The sequence below is a fragment of the Citrus clementina genome, unplaced genomic scaffold (genome assembly GCF_000493195.1).
Source record: "Citrus clementina cultivar Clemenules unplaced genomic scaffold, Citrus_clementina_v1.0 scaffold_7, whole genome shotgun sequence".
Taxonomy (NCBI): domain Eukaryota; kingdom Viridiplantae; phylum Streptophyta; class Magnoliopsida; order Sapindales; family Rutaceae; genus Citrus; species Citrus x clementina.
In genome coordinates this window covers 1,082,274-1,103,292 of record NW_006262075.1, presented here as the reverse complement: position 1 = coordinate 1,103,292, position 21,019 = coordinate 1,082,274, and the positions used below count along the sequence as shown (strand labels likewise).

At 37.6% G+C, this 21,019-nt stretch overlaps 1 pseudogene; it reads left to right on the top strand.

Annotated features, from left to right (window-relative positions):
* The first annotated feature begins 11,259 nt into the window (after nucleotides 1-11,259).
* LOC112096747 lies at nucleotides 11,260-19,127 on the top strand (annotated as a pseudogene).
* The last annotated feature ends 1,892 nt before the right edge of the window (nucleotides 19,128-21,019 follow it).

Below are 21,019 nucleotides of genomic sequence, written 5' to 3'. Positions count from 1 at the left end.
TAGAATTATGATACTCATCTGATGTGAGTTGTCTAGAGTTTTTAAAGATCTTTCATCATTTATCTTATAAAACTAGTGTATGATCATGACTTCTAATTTTACAAAAAGCAGGGCAAATATAAGTTCGGTTTCCGATCCACCAATTATACAAGAGTAAGCCGAACAAGTCGAAAACAGAATCGAACTGAAGTGACGAAAAAATAACGGCCGGTCAATCAAGTTCGGTTCTCTTACACAGGAAAGTAGACGGCAACCAAATTCTTTATTTATTATTTATGAGACTAGTTGTAAATAATAATCGAGAGGATTTTTGGTTTGTGGGGTCAAAATGAAGAAGCCGTAAATTTAAGTTGGTTATAACTTAAAATCAACAATAAGGACTATAATAATACATAAAAAAATAAACTGAAGGCCACCAACTTTTAAACTTAACGGAGCCAAACGTAAAATATACATAAAATTTGGTATTTTTTCAGTTTCATAGCTTTTTTTTTTTTTTAATTTATTCTTGTTTTGCTTTCACTTGGTTTGCCCACCGAGCGACACGGACTAAAGATAAACTTAAAAGTATTATTATTAAATAAAACAAAGACACATAGACAAAGTAAAAACAAAAACTCCTCACTCTAGAGGAGTATGAAGGAATACAAAAAGTTCATCATCCAATGAGTCTTAATAGAGATACAAGGATTCCTAACTCACCACTCTAAGGAATCCACTAAAAAGAGACAAGTTTAAAGAAGAAATTCTAAAGAGAGGACTTCTTCTAAGTTACGCTAAAAAAAGTCACACCTCTTCTAGAATTACTATATATTACCTTTGTATAGACAACTTGTAATATCCCTTCAAGCTTAGGATAACATCTCTATCATTTTAGAACTTAAATCTAACTTGAATGAAAATTTTAGTTGCAATGAGGTGGAAGAGAACCAAATACAATTTGACTTCAAAGTTAGTTTTAACAACAAATCTGAGCAATCAACACTTATATAATCATATCTTGATGTTGAAAACACTAAACCGAACAGCATAAAATCCATTAAACTCTTGACTCTAGAACTTTTTGGAGATATAAAGCTTGTTAGCTAAATCTTGATGCATTGATGCCAATAAATTCAGAACTTTTGGCTTTATAAAGAGTTTTTAACAACTATAACCTTTGCTGACCAAATCTTGAATATCTTTAAGAAAGGAAGTTCGAATTTGATTTCGCAAAATTCCTTAGAAGCTAGACAAAATTATCTTGTCAATCATATAAATAAATATTTTTTAAATATTTTTTAAACAGTATAAATAATTTGAACAAATGAAGTGTTAATCTTGATTTTTGCTTCTCTCATTGACTAAGTTATCTAAATGTTCCCATTCTACTTCATTGTCAATCGTCAAACATGATAAGGTGGTAAACACTGTTGTGTGAACTCGCATGGTTGAGAAAGACTCGTCCTCAAGTCTAAGTCTTATTTTCTTTAGGAATGATGGTAAATCACAAATGTTGAAGATTTTTGAAACACGATAATTTTCAAGCAAATTAATTTTGTAGGCATTCTGACAATTCTCTTTAACACTTTAAATGGACCATTTGCTCTAGGTTTGAGTTTAGAAAATTTATCTTGTGGGAGCCTTTCTTTTCTAATATGAATCCACACTAAATCACTTTCTTAAAATTCTACATGTCTTTGGTGTTTGTCGGCATTCTTTTGATATTTCTTATTTTGCTTCATGATATTCATTCTAACTTCTTCATGCAACTTCTTGATGTTCCTTAGTTGAAAGGGAACCATATCTGCTACGATTGTAGGCAAATACAATATGAGCTAAAATGAGGTCCCATTGCCGAATTTTTCCCCATATAGCATCTAATAAAATTCCCAAACTTCTATTGGTGAGTTATGTTCGACCATCAGTTTAAGTATGATACGAAGAATTAAAATTAATGCTTGTTCCATGTTTCCTCTAAAAAGCCCTTCAAAGTTGACTTATAAACTTTGAATCTTGATAGGAAATAATGGGTTTGGAATAGCCTAGAGTTTAATAATATTTTGAAAATATAAGTCAGCAACACACAAATCATCTAGAGTCTTGTTACTTGGGGAAAAAAATATGCTATCTTTGAGAAACCATCGATAGCAACAATGATAGAATCTTTGTTCCTTTTTGTTCTTGGCAATCCACAACAAAATGCATAATCGCATCTTCCCAAAGAGAGTTTAGAAGTGGAAGTGGTGTGTACAAACTAGTATTTTGATAATAACATTTCACCACATTGTTAGGAAATTAGTGGGTGAAGCAGACACGCAGCTAAAGTAAAATTGGAAGAAAAAATAAAGAATAAGCACAAAAGAGGACACCGAAAATTACGTGGTTCGGCTTTTAGCCTACGTCCACGGGCGAAGACAGAAGGAAATATTTTACTAGTGAAAAGGAGTTACAAGTATTGTAGTATTTTAGCTCACTTCCCAAAACCTCAATACACCCAAACTCTCTAACTCACTAGACACTCAAGAGTTTATTAAACTCTTAAAACTCTCAACACTCAAGAAAGCAATGCTTCTCTCTCGATGGAATTGGATACAAATGAATGAGTGAGCTCTTCCTTTTATAGCCAAAAAATGGCTATTAAATTAATATATATATGTATATACTTCAAATGTAGTTACCAACTTCTTCTTTTTCTCCATTTGGATGGCACCATTTTCTTTAGCCGGCTGCACCATTTTCTTCTTTCAAATGTCAAACCCTTCTAGATGCAGCCATGCCAAACACTTCTAGATGCAGCCAACTTTGACATTCTCCCACTTGGAGATTAAATTGAAAAACAATCAATCTCCACACCATCCTTTCTGCTTCGCCATAATCATGTTGCCTACGTTTCTGCTAGGCCACAAGAGGATCTACTCCAGACAAACTTATTAGTATTTATCGGCTTGGTCAAAACATCTGCTAGGTTCTCTTTGGTATGGATTTTCTGTAAATCCACACTTCCATCTTCCACTACTTCACGAACGAAGTGATACTGGACTCCTATGTGTTTTGTCCTGGAATGAAAGGCTGGATTCCTTGCAATGTGCAAGGCACTCTGACTGTCACAAAATACAGATATTTTCTCTTGTCCGTGCTCGAGTTCCTCTAATAACCTTTGTATCCAAATAGCTTCCTTGCAAGCTTGTGTAGCTGCCATGTACTCTGCTTCTGTTGTAGATAAAGCCACAACGGTCTGCAGTTTCGAAACCCAGCTTACAGCTATTCCCGCAAGTGTAAACACATAACCAGTAGTGGATTTTCTTTTATCAAGATCTCCTGCAAAATCTGAATCCACATAACCCCTGACAGTAAACTCTGATCCTCCATAACATAATGCAACATCTGAGGTTCCTCTGATGTATCTCAGAATCCTCTTCACAGCTATCCAATGCTCTCCACCAGGATTCGCCATGTATTGACTGACTGCTCCCACTGCTTGTGCAATGTCTGGTCTTGTACATATCATAGCGAACATTAAACTTCCCCCTGCTGATGCATACGGTACTCGAGACATCTCATTCCTCTCTGCTTCATTGCTAGGACACATACTTGAGGATAATTTGAAATTAACAGGAAGTGGGGTAGAAATTGACTTACAATCTTGCATGTTGAAGCGCCGTAAGATTTTCTTCAAGTAGTTCTTCTGTGAAAGCCAAATCTTCCTGTTATTTTTGTCTCGGTGAATTTGCATCCCTAGAATCTTGTTTGCTGGTCCCAAGTCCTTCATTTCAAACTCCCTAGCCAACTGTGCCTTTAATTCTTGGATTCGATCTTTGTTGGGACCTGCTACCAACATGTCATCCACATACAACAGCAAAATGATGAAATCATTATTTTCAAACCTCTTGTAATATGCACAATGGTCTGAACTGAGTCTGTTGTATCCAAGGCTCATAATGAAGGAATCAAATCTCTTATACCAACACCTCGGCGCCTGTTTGAGACCGTATAAAGATTTGTTCAACTTGCAAACCAAGTTCTCCTTTCCTGTTTCTGCAAAACCTTCTGGTTGGAGCATATAAATTTCTTCTTCAAGTTCTCCATGAAGAAATGCAGTTTTCACATCTAACTGTTCAAGATGTAAGTCAAATGTAGCACACATCGCCAAGACTACTCTGACTGTTGTGAGTCGAACTACCGGAGAAAACATCTCGTTGAAGTCAATACCTTCTTTCTGAGCATATCCTTTCACCACCAATCTCGCACGATACCGCTCCACTTGGTCATTGCCATCACGTTTGATCTTGTAGACCCATTTGTTTCCAATGGCTTTTCTTCCACGTGGTAGTGGTACAAGTTTCCATGTCTTGTTCTTGTATAGAGCTTTAATTTCTTCCTGCATTGCTGTCATCCACAAAGCAACATCTGAGCTTTCTAAAGCTTCATGGAAAGTTGATGGCTTTCCATCCTCTGTTAAAAGACAGTACGCAACATTGATCTCTGTGACATACTCCGAGTGCCACGTTGGTGGTCGTCTCTCACGAGTTGACCGACGAACTTCTAGAGCCTCGGACTCGACTAGTTCTTGTTCCTCGTGCTTTAGTACTGCTTTAGAAGAATCTGAATCTTCTGGATTATTTTTGACATATACCAGCACAGTCTCTAACTTTTCTTTTACAGTGCCATCATCTCCGTCTTTTCTTTGCAGTTGATCTTCTACAAAGATAACATCTCTGCTGATGACGATCTTGTGGGCAGTGGGGTCCCACAGACGATACCCCTTTACTCCATCAGCATACCCCAAGAAGATAGATCTTCTAGATTTTGGATCCAGCTTTGTTCTTTCTTGGGCATTGTACATCACGTACACAAGACATCCAAATGCATGTAGGTAGGAGTAATCAACTGGCTTTCCAGTCCACATCTCCATCATTGTCTTCAGTCCAATAGCTGTAAATGGCGATCGATTTACTATATAACAGGCAGTTTTGGCTGCTTCTGCCCAGAATGAATTGGGTAGACCAGCAGTCCTCAACATAGCTCTTATTCTTTCTGTAAGAGTTCTGTTCATCCGCTCCGCCACTCCATTTTGTTGAGGAGTGTATGCCACCGTGAACTGCCTCTGAATACCTTCTTGTTTACAGAAAGCAAGAAACTCGTCGTCTGTATACTCTCTACCATTATCTGTCCTCAAGCACTTGATCTTTTTACCAAATTCAAGTTCCACCCGCGCTTTGTATTCTTTAAACACTGAAAATACATCTGACTTTTTCTTAATTGGATACACCCAACATCTTCTGGAATAATCATCAATGAAAGTCACCATGTACTTTGCACCTCTCATGGATATATCCAGTGGTTCCCAAACATCAGAATGAATCAAGTCTAGAATGCATTTACTTCTAGCAATAGATCTGCTGAATTTTAATCTATGCTGCTTACTTGTAACACAATGCTCGCAAAATGGTAAACTTACCGATTTGAGCCCCGGAAGCAATTTTCGCTCAGAGAGAATCTTTAAACCTCGTTCCGACATGTGGCCAAGTTTGAGATGCCACATCATCGTTAACTCTTCTCCATTTGATGCGACACACGCATCAGCCTCCTGTAGTGTTTCTCCTTTAAGCATGAATAGATTAACACCGATCTTTTTTGCCTTCATCAATACAAGTGCGCCTTTAACGATCTTCATAATTCTATTTTCTACATGAGTTTTGTACCCATAACTATCCATTTGTCCCAAAGATAATAGATTTTTCTTCAGGCCGTTGACATGTCGTACCTCCCCAATTGTACGAATTATACCATCAAACATTTTTATTTTGATAGTACCAATACCAGCGATCTCCAAGGCATGATCATTACCCATATATACAAATCCTCCTGAGATAGGTTCATATGTGTGGAACCATTCTCTCCGAGAGGTCATGTGCCAGGTAGCTCTTGAGTTTATAAGCCAGACATCAGATAGTCGTTTTCTGCCTTCTGAAATAGTTATTGCCTCGCTGTAGAGAATTTCGCCATCATCTGAGGTACTTGCTACACACCCCTGAGCATTTGATGACTCAGGCTCTTTGCCCTCTCTTCTCTTCTGGTTACTCCAACACTCTTTTTTAACGCGCCTTTTCTTGCCACAGTTGTAGCATTTAACATTCTTCTTACTTTTGGATTTTGATCTACCATGATTGTGACTCCTACTAGGGCCACGTTCTGTTGATCTCCCTCTCGTCACCGATAGCGCCTCCGCTTGCTGCGAACTTGCTGGTCTGTTTTCCTTATTTTTTCTCCTGCTCTCCTCATTTAATACGGAGGCTGCAACATCATCGAAAACTAGACTGTCCACAGGATTGTTGTTTGTCAGGTTGATGATGAGTTGATCATACGAATCTGGTAGACTTTGAAGTAGAAGCTCTGCACGTTCATTCTCCTCTATATTATGACCCTACGTTGTAAGTTGTGAAAATAGAGTCTTTAAGGTATTGATGTGGTCGGTCACCATTGTAGATTCCGCCATTCGAAGAGTATAGAGTTTCCTCTTCAAGAAGATTTTGTTGTGTAGTGACTTGGCCTCGTACAATTTTGTAAGAGTATCTCATATTTCCTTCGCTGTATTTTTCTCTGCCACACTGGATAATACTCCATCTGCAAGTGCCAAGTGTAGATCAGAAATGGCGTTGCCGTCTACCTCGTTCCACTTGTCATCAGTTATCTCCAACGGCCTTTCTCCAACTGCTGCCAAACAATTATTTTTTCTCAATACAACTTTCATCTTCATTTTCCACAACGAAAAATTATTTCTGTTAAATTTCTCAATTTCATACTTTGCCGCCATTTTGTTGATAAATACTGCACACAAGCTAGTATACCACCTTGAATAGTTGTGAGTACGTGTGAGAATGCACACCAGGAAAGTTCCCAGGAAAGACTGGAGGGGTCACAATGGTCCCACTTAAAACCCAGACTCCTTAAGCTCTTATCGCCTTTGTGACAGAACTTTCCTAGACATGTACAAAACCACACAGTTGTTTTACTCACACCACTATTCCCTGCTTTGCACTGCAAAATTCTTGGATTACTTCCACCGTTTCACGTGAATAGTACCGTATACGTGAATATTACCGTATACGTGAATAGTATCGTATACGTGTACAGTGCCGTATACATGAATAGTACCCCTTACGTGAATAGTACCTGACTCCAAAAATACAACCAATAGCTCTGATACCACTGTTAGGAAATTGGTGGGTGAAGCAGACACGCAGCTAAAGTAAAATTAGAAGAAAAAATAAAGAATAAGCACAAAAGAGGACACCGAAAATTACGTGGTTCGGCTTTTAGCCTACGTCCACGGGCGAAGACAGAAGGAAATATTTTACTAGTGAAAAGGAGTTACAAGTATTGTAGTATTTTAGCTCACTTCCCAAAACCCCAATACACCCAAACTCTCTAACTCACTAGACACTCAAGAGTTTATTAAACTCTTAAAACTCTCAACACTCAAGAAAGCAATGCTTCTCTCTCGATGAAATTGGATACAAATGAATGAGTGAGCTCTTCCTTTTATAGCCAAAAAATGGCTATTAAATTAATATATATATATGTATATATTTCAAATGTAGTTACCAACTTCTTCTTTTTCTCCATTTGGATGGCACCATTTTCTTTGGCCGGCTGCACCATTTTCTTCTTTCAAATGTCAAACCCTTCTAGATGTAGCCATGCCAAACACTTCTAGATGCAGCCAACTTTGACACACATTGCAAGTTTTACATCGCTGCACATGCTTTGAAACATCTTTCCTCATGTTTGGCCAACAAAATTTTTCTTAAAGAAGAGAACGAGTTTTATCTCCTTCAAAATGTCCGCCAAGATCAACACCATGTGAATCTACAATTATTGACTTTCAAATTGAACCTTGTGGAATGTATAGTTTATTACCTTCAAAGAGATACCCATCATGTAATAAAAATTGTTGATGAGATCCATTTGTGCATACTCCCAAAACCTTGGAAAAATAGGGATCACCTTTGTAAAGTGAAAAAGCATAAATGAAAAAGATTGATTGATAAAAGAAATTAGGTTTTTGAATAACAAAAGTTTTATTAAAAATTTCTTACTATAGAAAACTACGGTTTTGGGCTCCCTTTTTATACTAACCAAAAAATTAAAAATTTAATAACACATGCAAATCTAAAATATAATTTTATAATAAAATTACTCCTAATCAAAATAAGGAAAATAAAACAAATGACAGCTAAATCAAATATCTAGAAAAAAAATGAAAATCTTGAAAGTAATAAGAAAAATAAGAAAATAACTTAAAATTGAAAAATGACTAAAAAAGAAGTGGAATTTCTACCTTGACTATAACAGAAAATAATAGGGGCTATTTTGAAAATAGTATATTATACGCTTATAATGGACACCTATAGTCGAAGTAATGATTTTGAAAGATACCCTACTCATTCTACGCAATCATCCTACTTCATAAAGTTCCTTCAAAACTTCAAAACCAATAATTTTGACTTGTATTAAAGGTAGCAAGGATATCTTTTGGCTAAAGCATCCATTACTACATTCTAAGCTCCCGATTTTTGCTTGATTGTGTAGTTAAAAGATTGTAGAAGTTTGACCCAATGAGCATGTCTCCTATTAGGTTTGGGTTGTGTAACATATACCTCTTAATTTTTCCTAATTAAGTGTATTTCATTTCGGTATTAATTTTAAAGTCGTCAGATTGGTTACTAATTATTACGGGCAAACTTGACGCGACTCGATTTTTTTATCATGAATTAATGGATTTGATTCGAGTTAACACATGGATTGTGTTTTGAAGAAATTTAAATTTGTTACAACATAAAATTAAGACAATTCAAACACGATTCCATGGCTATGCAGTCGGATTTTATTTCAACACGGGTCCGGCATTAGCTTAATTGGCAGTAAGCTTTAAAAAAAAAAAGCTAGTTTCTATAAATGGAAAGGGGGGAGCTGGTTTCCAAAAAGGGAAAGAGAGGGGACGAGAGAGAGAGAGAGTTGACCTATTTTTGACCCGCGAACCCGACCCGACCCGACCCGCGAACGTGACCCGGTCAGATCTTGTGATTCCGACCACCATTCCGGTCAAGCTTGGTATCGATCTGAAGCTTGAACGACGCCGGACATATCTCTGTGGTCATCATCACTGGAAAAGGGTCAGAACGCCGGCGATCGAAGCTTGAAAGACCACGGTGTTAGCCTACATGCTATAAAATGTTGATTTTAATGATAACAAATCATATGTTTTGGATAAACAAAGAATTACACTTTATGCTTTTACAACAAGAAAATGATTTTATGAAATTAGTTATTTTTTTCAAGACGTGGACTAAACTAAAAAAGACTGATTTTATTAAGTATTGTTTTGAATTATGGATTTGGGCTTATTTGGAAATATTTATACCGTGTTGAGGCATACTATAATTTCTATATATTTAGGTCATATAATAATTTCAGAAAGTTTTAGGAATAACAAGTATTATTTAGAAATTCTGAAATTGGATATATTTGCACCTATTCATAACGCTTTGAGCCATAAGGTAATTATAGAAAGTTTTGGGGTAAAATTATAATTTTGGATAACAGTTCACTGTAGCCGGCATTGTAGCAAGCGGCTAGCCGAATGTTACAAAGCGACAATTCGGTTATGGGCAGAAACTCTCCGAATGAAAGCGGCTAACCAGATTCATAAAAGCGGCATACTGGATGTGCAAAAATTTAAATTTTTTAACGTAACGGTAACATGAAGCGGCTAACCAGATTCACAAAAGCGACAAGCCGGTTATCACCAGAAAGTCAATAACGGCCAGTTTTCTTCCTCAACTATAAATTGGCTTAAATCAAACTCATTTAACATGATGCAACCATTGATATTTTGAGCAATTCTCTGCAAATCTAAAAGCATAAACTTTGTATTCATTTCATTTATTCACACATATTGAGCTTTCATTTGTATTTAAACATATTGTGTGAGAGAAATTTTTGTAATCCTTTTTGTAATATCAAATTGAGAGGTTGTAAGTGTTGGAATACACTTGAGTTAAGAGATTGAGGATAATCTCTTGTTGTAAAGGTTCATTGTGTTTGTTTTCTCTTCCCTTACTCTTTTATTTTTGTGATTTATTGAATTTATTGCTTTCGATTTCATTAAGGCATTAGATTGAATTATTGTGTGATTTCCTTGCTTAATTTTTTAAAAACCCAATTCACCCCCTCTTGGGTTACATAACTTGTATTTCACGCGGCTTAACCCGTTTTCATCACCGTCGATTCTACCAGAGTTACGCCACACCACCGCCTGAATCTTGATCCTCAGTTCACACTCATCATTTTTCGACCAACCTCGCCACCTGAAACCTTTGGTTTTTTCGTGAACGACCGCCGGAAAGCTCACAGCTTTGGGAGCATGATCCGCTGCCATTGCCGCGTGTGGGAGGTCACCGCTGGTACCATTGGACTCATCAAGGTCAGAACTATCAGACTTGAGCTTCCCGTCGCCGTTGACTAAAGTCTGGTCACCGTTGACCGGTGGGGGCAATTCGGAGAACCTGCGAATGAGAATCAACCTGTAGACGTTGTTGATATCGAGTCTGGGCATCGTCACTGTGAGTGGAATATACAAAACCTATTTTCATAGTTTGTTACGATAATAAAGTATGTTTGCGAAATGAGTATTTTAATTATTCTGATTTAATGATTTTCTCGAAATGAATTTTATTCACGCATTGATATTTTATTAAAATGTTAGTTAATGGTTTGCCGCATTAATTTTGTAGAAATCATGATAGTAATTTTAAGACTAGAAAAATGGATTCAAATGTGTTTGTGAAAAGAACAATATGATTAATAGTATGATTAAAAGGTATATGGTTATGAGTATAAAGATTGTTTTTGAGGTCATTAGACATTACCCTTTCCCTCCAGATGCAGTCATACAGATGATATGAGATGAGAGACCTTTGGGGCTCGTCTGAGTACACACAGAGGCTTTGCGCCGTGTAGTTAGACGCATTGTGGTTTGTGAACCAGATCATGCATGTACATATATGATGAGATATATGATATGATATTTCTCCATCTATTCGTATAGCTCCGGGGCATGACGATACTTAGATAGTACGTCATTGTCTGTCTGTTGAAGTCCAGATATGAGACATGATTAAATATATGAGATGATACTTACCGGTTTATCCGTGTAGCTCTGGGGCATGACGGTACTTAGATAGTACGTCATTGCCTGTCCGTCGAGGTCCGGATATGAGATATGAGGCATATGAGATGACATTTCACTGTCTACCCATTGTAGCTCCGGGGCATGATGGTTCCTTGATTGCCCATCCGTTGAGATCCGGGTATGACAAGATTATTCTCGTGGGTACTTGTTTTGTGATAGTGTTTGGTATTCACTATTTGATATTGTAAGTGTTAAAAGTGTTATGATTTCATTGATTTTATACATATTTATGTGATATTGTTATTTCAGTGCATGATTTGAATTAAATAAGTTTTTGTAAGTTCTTATGATATTTTGATGAAATTGATTTGGGAAAGATTAAATCATTTTAAATAAATTTATTTTTCTAAAAATTATTATCTACTTACTGAGCTCACTGAGTTTTATACTCATCCCACTTTTATTATGGCCACGTGATGGTGTTAGGAATCATAGATTTTTTGTTAAGACATTTTGAATTGTATAATTTATTACTTATTTGTGATTAAGGATAAATTATTGTATTCTTGACATTATATGTTTGAAGGATACTTGTATTTGATTGAGGAAGTTGGTTGTGGAGGTTAATCGAATATGGTATCATTTTTTGGAGTGTTAATTGTATAAATTGCAGGTTTAGGGATGTCATAATTATATAGGAGGCTTTGTTAAATTTTTGGTAGAATCCTTAGATATTAGATTTATTATCGATTCAGTTACACAAGTTTAGATAGATTCACCTTGAGGTTCAGGGTAGATCGTTTCAGGTTGGTAGTACATAAACTTTAAAGCTTAATAGTCATAGTATAGAACAAAAGATTGTGGAAGAAGATATTTACTTTAATGATCCAAAGCTCAATAGATAGCATAAAACTCTTTATCATAAGTGGAATATCTTTTTACGAGAATCACTTAATTTCTAGCTAAAGTAAACAATTGATTTGCCTTTTCAACTAAGGATAGCACTAATTCCCATATTTTAAACATCATAACCAATTTCAAAGATTTTTTCAAATCTTAAAAGAAAAGAATGAGGCTCTCAGTTACCTTTTTAAAATAATTTAAAACTCTTTTGAGCTTCATTTATCCATTTGAATATACCTTCTTTCAATAACTCCTTAATGAGGGCCATAATTGAGCTAAAACCTTTAATAAATCACTGGTAGAAAATTGACAAATCATTAAGAAGGGTCGTTTTGCCGGTTTCGGCCCCCCAGGGGGACCGCGAGGCGGGATCGGCACACGGCGGGCGGGTTCGGTCTGAGGCGCACACGGCCTCAAGGGCCGCAAAGTAAAATGGCCGGTTTTGCTCGGCTGCCTCCCCATCCCAATGCCCCCGCCCGGCTGGTCCCGTGGGACGAAACAGAACCGCAATCAGAGGCCCCGATCATGAGTTACAGCCGAAACCGGAAAAATCGGCTATTTTACTTTGCGGCCCCCGAGGCTGTGTGCCATAGCCCCCGCCCCGGACCGCACCCGCTCGAATCCGACCGAACCCGCCCGCCATGTGTGGATCCGGCCCGCGGTCCCCCTGGGGCACGAACTGCCCTTTGGGGGGCCAAAACCGATAAAACAGCCCCGATCATGCCCATTTTTCGGTGTTTAAACCGTCGCGCGGCTACGCTCCCATCTTGATGCCCCTGCCAGGCTGATCCCGTGGGACGAAATGCAATCGGATGCCCCGATCATGAGTTATGGCCGAAACCGGTAAAACCGGCCATTTTACCTTGCGGCCCCCGAGGCCGTGTGCCATAGCCCCCGCCCGTCGTGTGCTGATCCATCCCCGCGGTCCCCCCCGGGGCACGAACCACCCCCGGGGGCCGAAACCGGCAAAACGGCCCCGATCATGCCCATTTTTAGTTGTTCAAACCGCCGGGCGGCTATCCCCCCCATCTTGATGCCCCCGTTCGGCTGGTCCCGTGGGAAGAAACGGAACCGCAATCGGAGGCCCCGATCATGAGTTACTGGTCTGTTTCTCGCCATAAACAGAAAAACTCTTGTGATTGTTAGCTAACTTTGGTTGGAACCTATCAAATGGTAAAAGAACGAAAAAAAATCTCTGTAAGGACAACAAACCGCCAATAGAAAATGCGTCAAGTGACAAAAAACACACACTCACTCTCCATAAAAGGCTAAGGCTTTCTTCAACCTTCAGCAGTCATTATCAAGAGCTTGCAAGATTTTGATGCCAAAATAGTCCTATAATATAAATAGAGCATTAGAATATGATCGTCGACCACCATCGCCTACGCCTCTAACCTCCCTTTTGTTCTTTTGTAGGTCAAGAACATCCTTTCAAGTTCTCTCTCTCTAAGATTTAAACTTTTTACCATAACCATTCATCTCCTATCCTTTTTTAATCTTTATAAAAGCCTAAAACAACCTACACATTATGTCGGGCTCCCTCCATCTTGAAAATAAATTCATTATTCTTAGTTAGGTTTAAGGATGGCATAATGATCTGGATCCAACCCGCATTCGCAAGGATCTAAAAAATCCATATCTGTAAAAATCCAAATCCTCGTGTTAAAAAAATGCGGATCCAGAGTTAAAAAATTAAGATTTACACTGATCCGAATCTGAATCCTCATGTGCTTGCATCTGGAAAGCTGGATATCCGGATCCGGCTTATTCTTAATTAAATTATTAATTTAATAATTTTCAATTGAAAAATATATAAACTAAAATTGGGAAAAAAACACAAATCTAATCCTAGCAACCCTAAAAGCTAAAACTGGAAACACACATACTCACGACTTCATCACCACTGTTGTAGCCAAAATTGGAAACAAGCAAAATTCATCACCATCGAACGCCATCTGCCTCAGAGTCGCTGTCATCAAACACTGGTTACATCACCAAGCGGGGCACCCGTTGCTGTCGTTGAATGTGGCTACGTCTTCGAGCTGGGCACGAATTTCTGTCATCGAACGCTAGCTGCCCAGCCTTGCCTCGCTGATCGCACTTTGCTGTCACCAAACGCCGGCACGTCTTTGCATCTATGGCTTGCTAAGCTCACCGCACCCGGCTGCATTTCTGTAATCTTTCTTGACTTTGCAAATTATTTCAATTTCTGTAATTAGTTTTTTGTTTTTTTTCTTGGGAACCATACAAAATCAAAGCAAGAGCCACCACTTGTCAAATCTAATGCAACACATCTCCCAATTGATCTTTGACCCAAGACGCATTTGGATCTAACATTGGCAAATTTGAACAAAGATAAGCGGCTGCCGTTTGCATGTTGTTGCTTTCCCATCTTTCATTCTCTGAATCTCAACAATGACTTACAAAATTTTGAATGATTAATTGATGAATTTGTGGTTTTTGGTTTAATTACTTTAATTAAATGCATTAATTTTCAATATAATATAAAATTATAAATCCATAATCTCATTTTTTAATTGTTCAATTTTAATTTTTACGGATCCGGACATTCGAAATATCCGCCTGCAATCCGTGCGGATATTGCCCGCAATCCGTGTGGATATTGCCCGCATCCGAATCCGTAAAAAAATTTACGTATCCGAATATAAAAATATCAATCCGGATCCGGATCCAAATTTTGCCATCCCTAGTTAGGTTTTGGACATTTTCTCTTACACCCCAAAATCTATCTAAAATAATATTGAAATTGATCTTTCCTAAGAGCTTTGGTAAAAACATTAGCCAGTTGCTGTGGTGAGGGCATATAAGTAAGGAAACAATTATGGCAAAATGCTTTTCATGAACGAGACGGCAATTTATTTCTATGTGCTTGGTATGCTCATGGAAGATGGGATTGACAACTATATGAAGCGCAACATGATTGTCACAATGTAAAGTTATAGGCATTGGATGGTCCACATGATGTAAAGTTATAGGCATCTGATGTTTTACATGGACATCATGAAGTAGAGTTTTTAGCCAAACCAATTTACAAGCTGTTATTGCCATGGCTCAATAATTGGCTTTGGCTGAAGAGCGTGATACAGCTGATTGCTTCTTGGTTTTCTAAGAAATAGGATTGTTACTGAGCATGAAAAAATATCTTATGGTGCATCTATGGCTCATAGGGCAACTTGCCCAATCTGAATCTAATGAGGCCAAAAGTTCCAAAGAGCTAGTAAAAGACAAAAGAATACCAACACTTGGAGAAGATTTAATATAACGTAAGACACGCATGCAGCATCATAATATGGTTGTCTTGCTGAACAGTGAGTTCATAAATTGGCTAAGTATGTTCACAGAATTTGTAACTTCTAATTGGCTCCTACAAGCCATCAGTATTGGGCAAGATTTTGACAAATGATTCTTTGATCATTAGAGAGCTTCAAGTTTTGTTCCATTGGAAAAGAAGATGGTTATGTTCTTTGTCCACTGTCATGAAGTATAGCTAAAGCATATTTCCTTTGACTTGAGAAAATCCATTGCTTTGAGCGAGCCACTTCAATACCTCAAAAATATTTCAGTTCCCAAGTCTTTAATGTGAAATTGAGTCTGCAAAAACATCTTCAATGTAGTTATAGTGTCAATATGGTCACCAACGATTTCTTATGACCAAAAACTTAGGGATTTAGGGATTTAGAATAGTAATAATGGGTACATGTTACCTTTCCAGACGGTTTCCTTCTTTTACTAATTTTTACTTCACAATTTCTAATTTTAATAAATATTAAATCTCAACCGTTGGAATTCTACAGTTGGAAATAACGTCCTACAGCATAAAGGGACTTTTATTGTAGCTGTGGCCTTTAAATTATGTTTCTGCCAAAAACTATTTCTAGCCATTACAAAACACATCAAGATACAATGCTAACTATTATTGGTGTGCCAATAACTTCATTGAAGTTGGTACCTCATCCTTTGTCTCTAAGTTTGAGAGTTTTAAGTCTCCCATTGTAACTCTACGAGTTTGTTTTGCGATGATTTTTGTGTTGGCTTAATTATGAACTGTGTTGGATTTTTAATTGTGAATTTCTATTGGGTTCTGCATGCACCCTATATCTTAAGGGTTTTTATCATGCCACGTGTCCTATAGTTCCAGAACGCAAAAGATAAGTAGGTAACAGAATGTCCAAAATGCCTGAAGCCTATATCCCAATTAATATCAAATGCACTACTAGAAAAATGGTCTTTACTGATACTTTTGTTCTGACACTTTATTTAAAAGTATCAATATATACATATATTTGGATCATTTTCTGCGTTTAACAGATATGTATCACTAATTACTAATACTGAAGTATCAATAGCTTTAGTAGTAGCGATCAATGACGCTTAGGTATCAGCAATTAAAAATTATCATTTTAATTTTATTTTAGTCTGAATTCGAACCCAAGACCTCTTAAACCTAGAGCTTCTTCATTGAATCAAAAGACCACTAGGCTACGAATTATTTTTAATTTTTTTAGAGTTGTGCTTTTTGAGTGGATAAAAACAAAACAAATGGACAAGTCTTATCTTATCCAAAATACAACTTTTCAACTCCCTCTACCAAAGTATTCGTTCCCTCCTAAGCTCCCCAGATCTTAAAAATCCCTAACATCCAAATTGTCAAAAAGTGCTCAGGTCTTATCAGTAAACAGTAATAGAAGATAACGAGTGCAGAGATGGCGGGAAGAAGGTAAGACTGGCCAACACCCATCTCTCTGCCTCCCAGATCTTGACACGTATCCTCTCATCTGGCGGTGGGGACGCCGAGAACTTGCAACGTATCCTCTGTTTGCTTACCAGCTATGGCGTGTTCTCGGAGTATCGCGAATTTAGAGGCGAAAGGAAGTACAGCCCACCGAGATTGGGAAATCCCTCGTTACTGATGCCGAGGGTCTATCGTACGCGCCCTACGTGCTCCAGCATCACCATGACGCGCTTATGAGCGCGTGGCCTTTGGTGCACGAGGTCGTTCTGGACCCAACTATTGAGCTATTTGTGAAAGTCCATGGCGTGCCGGCATATAGTTATTATGGGAAGATGCCTGAAATAAACAGCTTGATGCGGAAAGCCATGTCGGGAGTGTCCGTGCCGTTCATGACGTCCGTTTTGGACGGTTACAATGGGTTCAAAGGTGTGAAGCGATTGGTTGATGTGGGTGGGAGTGTAGGTGATTGCCTGAGGATGATATTACAGAAACATCATTTTATATGTGAAGGGATCAATTTTGATTTGCCTGAGGTTGTTGGCGAAGCTCCAAGTATCCCTGGAGTGACCCATATTGGTGGGGACATGTTTAAGTCCATTCCTGCCGCTGATGCTATCTTTATGAAGTGGGTTTTAACTGCATGGACTGATGAATAATGCAAGCTGATAATGGAGAAATGTTACAAGGCTCTTCCGGCAGGAGGAAAACTGATTGTTTGCGAGCCTGTGCTGCCTGATGATTCAAACGAAAGTCAAAGGACTCGTGCTCTCTTAGAAGGGGACATTTTTGTTATGACCATCTACAGGGCCAAAGGTAAATGTTGAGTGTTAGAAAATGCATATTTATAAAGGAGAAAACCGTCATTTTACATTTCAAGTCTTACTAACAACCCTTACTTTTATGTATTTAACCTTCTTGTGATTTAATTACATGTGTTTTATTTTAATTAAGTATTTTATGTATTTTAGGGGCATTATAGTCATTTCACAATAAAGGAGAGATCAGACGGCAAAACAGACATCACTTTTGAACTCAGGACAGTCGAAAACCTTAAGAGGAGCATAAAAGGAAAAATGGCACTATTCACATATACGGTACTATTCACGTGTACGGTACTGTATACGTTACTGTTCATGATACTGTTCACATAGACGGATGATGACGTGGCATTGACCGATGATGTGGCATTGACTGATGAGGTGTCACGATCCTGTTGGACTAAAATTCTTATGTACTGTTGATGGTGACGTGGCAGCATATCAGTGGACGAAAAATCGCGCGTACGGTGGATGCATCACACAGGATTATTTTCAACCAAACCGCGTTACTGTTCATTCGGGTCAAACCGCGTTACTGTTCAAAGTCGGGTCAAACCGTGTTACTGTTCATCCGCGTGGTCAAACCGTGGACTGTTGACTGATGACGTGGCGCAATCCTGAGCGTCCAAACTGTTTTTAATCCGATGGCCATGATTTACTCCATGTATCTATAAAAAGGGGGCCTCTCCCCCCTAATTTGACATCTCTGAATCCATTTTTGGGATCCATTTTCTGTAATTCCCTCTCCATCTTGTATTTTCTTCGTATTTTAATAAATTTTCATTTTGCCCCTAGTACAATTATGAGTGGCTAATTTTCTTTCAAGCTTGGGTTGAAGGTGAAGTCTCAACATGTGTCATGGGCTTAATTTGGTAAATTTATTTTCTCTTCCCCTCTAGTTTTTGTGGATGTTTTGACTTCTCGTCGACAAATAATATTAATCTTGTCTAGTATCGCCTTGGTTACACCGGCTCTCTAGTATAAGGTTATTATTATTTGGCACGATAAGCCCTTAGCACCATATTGATTAGAGCGTGGTTCATGAGGTGTGGATTCCCCCCTCATGATTTAATTGGCATTAATACGAATTATTTAGCCCATGATGCATGTTGATACGGATCCAGATACCCAAGTACATCAATTTAATAGATTTTCTCGTCAATTTATTCTCTCCATTGCAATTCCAATTTTAAAATTTATTCTCGCCATTTTAATTTAAGTCTTAGCATATTCCAAATCATTTCCACCATAAATCCAACAACCCATTTACAAAATTAATTCTATACACATAATTAAAATCCACCTCCTCGTGGGATCGACACTCGTCACCATTAGTCTATACTACAATAGATTCGTGCGCTTGCGAGTACATTAAAATAAGCACAACAGTAAACACAGGACTGAACAAGAGTTTAAGCAACTTGGTTTCTCTGCTGGTTTTCCACACTTGAGATTATATAGAGTGTTAGATTATTAAGGAATAGCTTCAAGTCTTAGCTTACCTCATAATTATAAGTTGGTATATACGTATGTATGTGTGTGTGTGTATTTTAAATACAATTAGTAGAGTATAAGATATCATAATATAAAAAAATACTTGTAAATTAATTAGTTGATTACTAAAGTTGATATTTGAATTTATTCATTCACAACCATTAATATAACCCCTGCCTATGGTGGCTGAGGGCTGTGCCGCCCTGATCCAATAGTGACTACGCCCATTCGTGTCGAGGTTATGATAATTCGTTTCTTTTTATTCGTGACTGACCCATATATATGCGTGCAGCTTTTGGCATTCCAGAACCTATGGCCTTATTAGTTTCCATGTTTTATGATTATTTTGGAGCAGTGTCTACAACCATATGATTATCCGAGTGCCAATTTTTCAGTTCTATCAATAACAATGCTACTGATGCATGCGCATGAATATGAGATGCCATTGTATTGAAAATTAGAGAATTAAACTTTTTTAATTCGTAATGAAACTATAACTATTTTAAGTTGCATTCTTCCTCCTTAGTTGTGCTTGATGGTCCTCCTTTACTGGAACTCCTCCACTATCTAGGCAGGTTTCGCATTCCATTAACTCGGTTAGCGGCATTTGCTGATTTTTCAACTTCCATATTTTTGCATGAATTTTGTTCTGGTGCCCATATGCGGCGTTAGATGTTCTGGTTACTCAATAATGTTTTTGTTTTTCTAGTCATATTCTGCTATCCGAGCCGCACTTAGTTTATAGATTTTAACCAACTAAAGTTATTTTTTTTTTTGTAGATGATAATTCATTTTATTTTTTTCTTTTCATTTTGCCGGGATCTTATGCGCTTTCAAGGAGATGAAGATTCTGATCAAAGAATTTCTGGTAATTTGATTGACATTTCATACAGGGTTGCCGTTATTTTTTAAATACTCTTATGTTATGTATACACTAAACACTGTACGCGTTTTAAGCATTTCTCTGTTTTTCAAATTTTTTGATTTGTAGATGAGGAAGATTTTAACGTCGATTTACGAGATAATTGTGTTTCGTTGGGTGGGCCATCGAAGAAAGAGGTCAGTTTTCAATTTACCAGTTTAATTGTCATTCGATTTAATTGTTGAATAATTTTTTATTAAAATTTACTTAAATTGTTATCCATCACGTAATTGTTGTGATGACGTCGATTTTGTAAATTTAGAGGCAATTGTTTTATTTATTCATGCTATAATTTTTGTAAATTGATAGGAAGTAGTGCAACTTCAATCGCGACTAAACATACTGAAAGGTGCGCTCCGAAACCGTAGTATTATTTTGTAATAAAATGTTTTTGATGCTAATGAGATTGTTGAGGGTGTTGTTCATCGATATTCATGTTTAGTTTCCAAAGCACAGACTTGGTTTCTGACATACAGGTACTCATGGAGAAACTTGTAGAAGGATTGCTGGCAGTTTATCACCAAAGGCAAGTGATTAAATTTGAATAGAATTTTCAATTTCCGACCAATTTTCTTAAGAGAAACTGACATTTGTGTATGTCGCTGTAATAGAAGCAAATAAGTGTCTTTGTGGAAGACGAGGTTGAAACGCCTGAATTTCCTGATGAGGTTGGTTTTATCTTCTCGCCAAGGAAGGCATCAACATGTACCTCAGATGAAGAAGCAATCTCTGCTAATGAGGTATTATATCCAATAAGGTTTAGGATTAGCTATTATGTGTTGACTGCATCTTTGTAGCTATCTGCGTCTATCTTTTCATGGATGCGCTGCTTCCAAGTAAACTTTTGTCCTTGATACTTGACACAAGAATTATTTACCAGTTTCTTTTTATTTAGAAGGCCAATGCACTCCCAGAATTTTCACGCACTCTTGGCATTAAGACATTCCACAAAG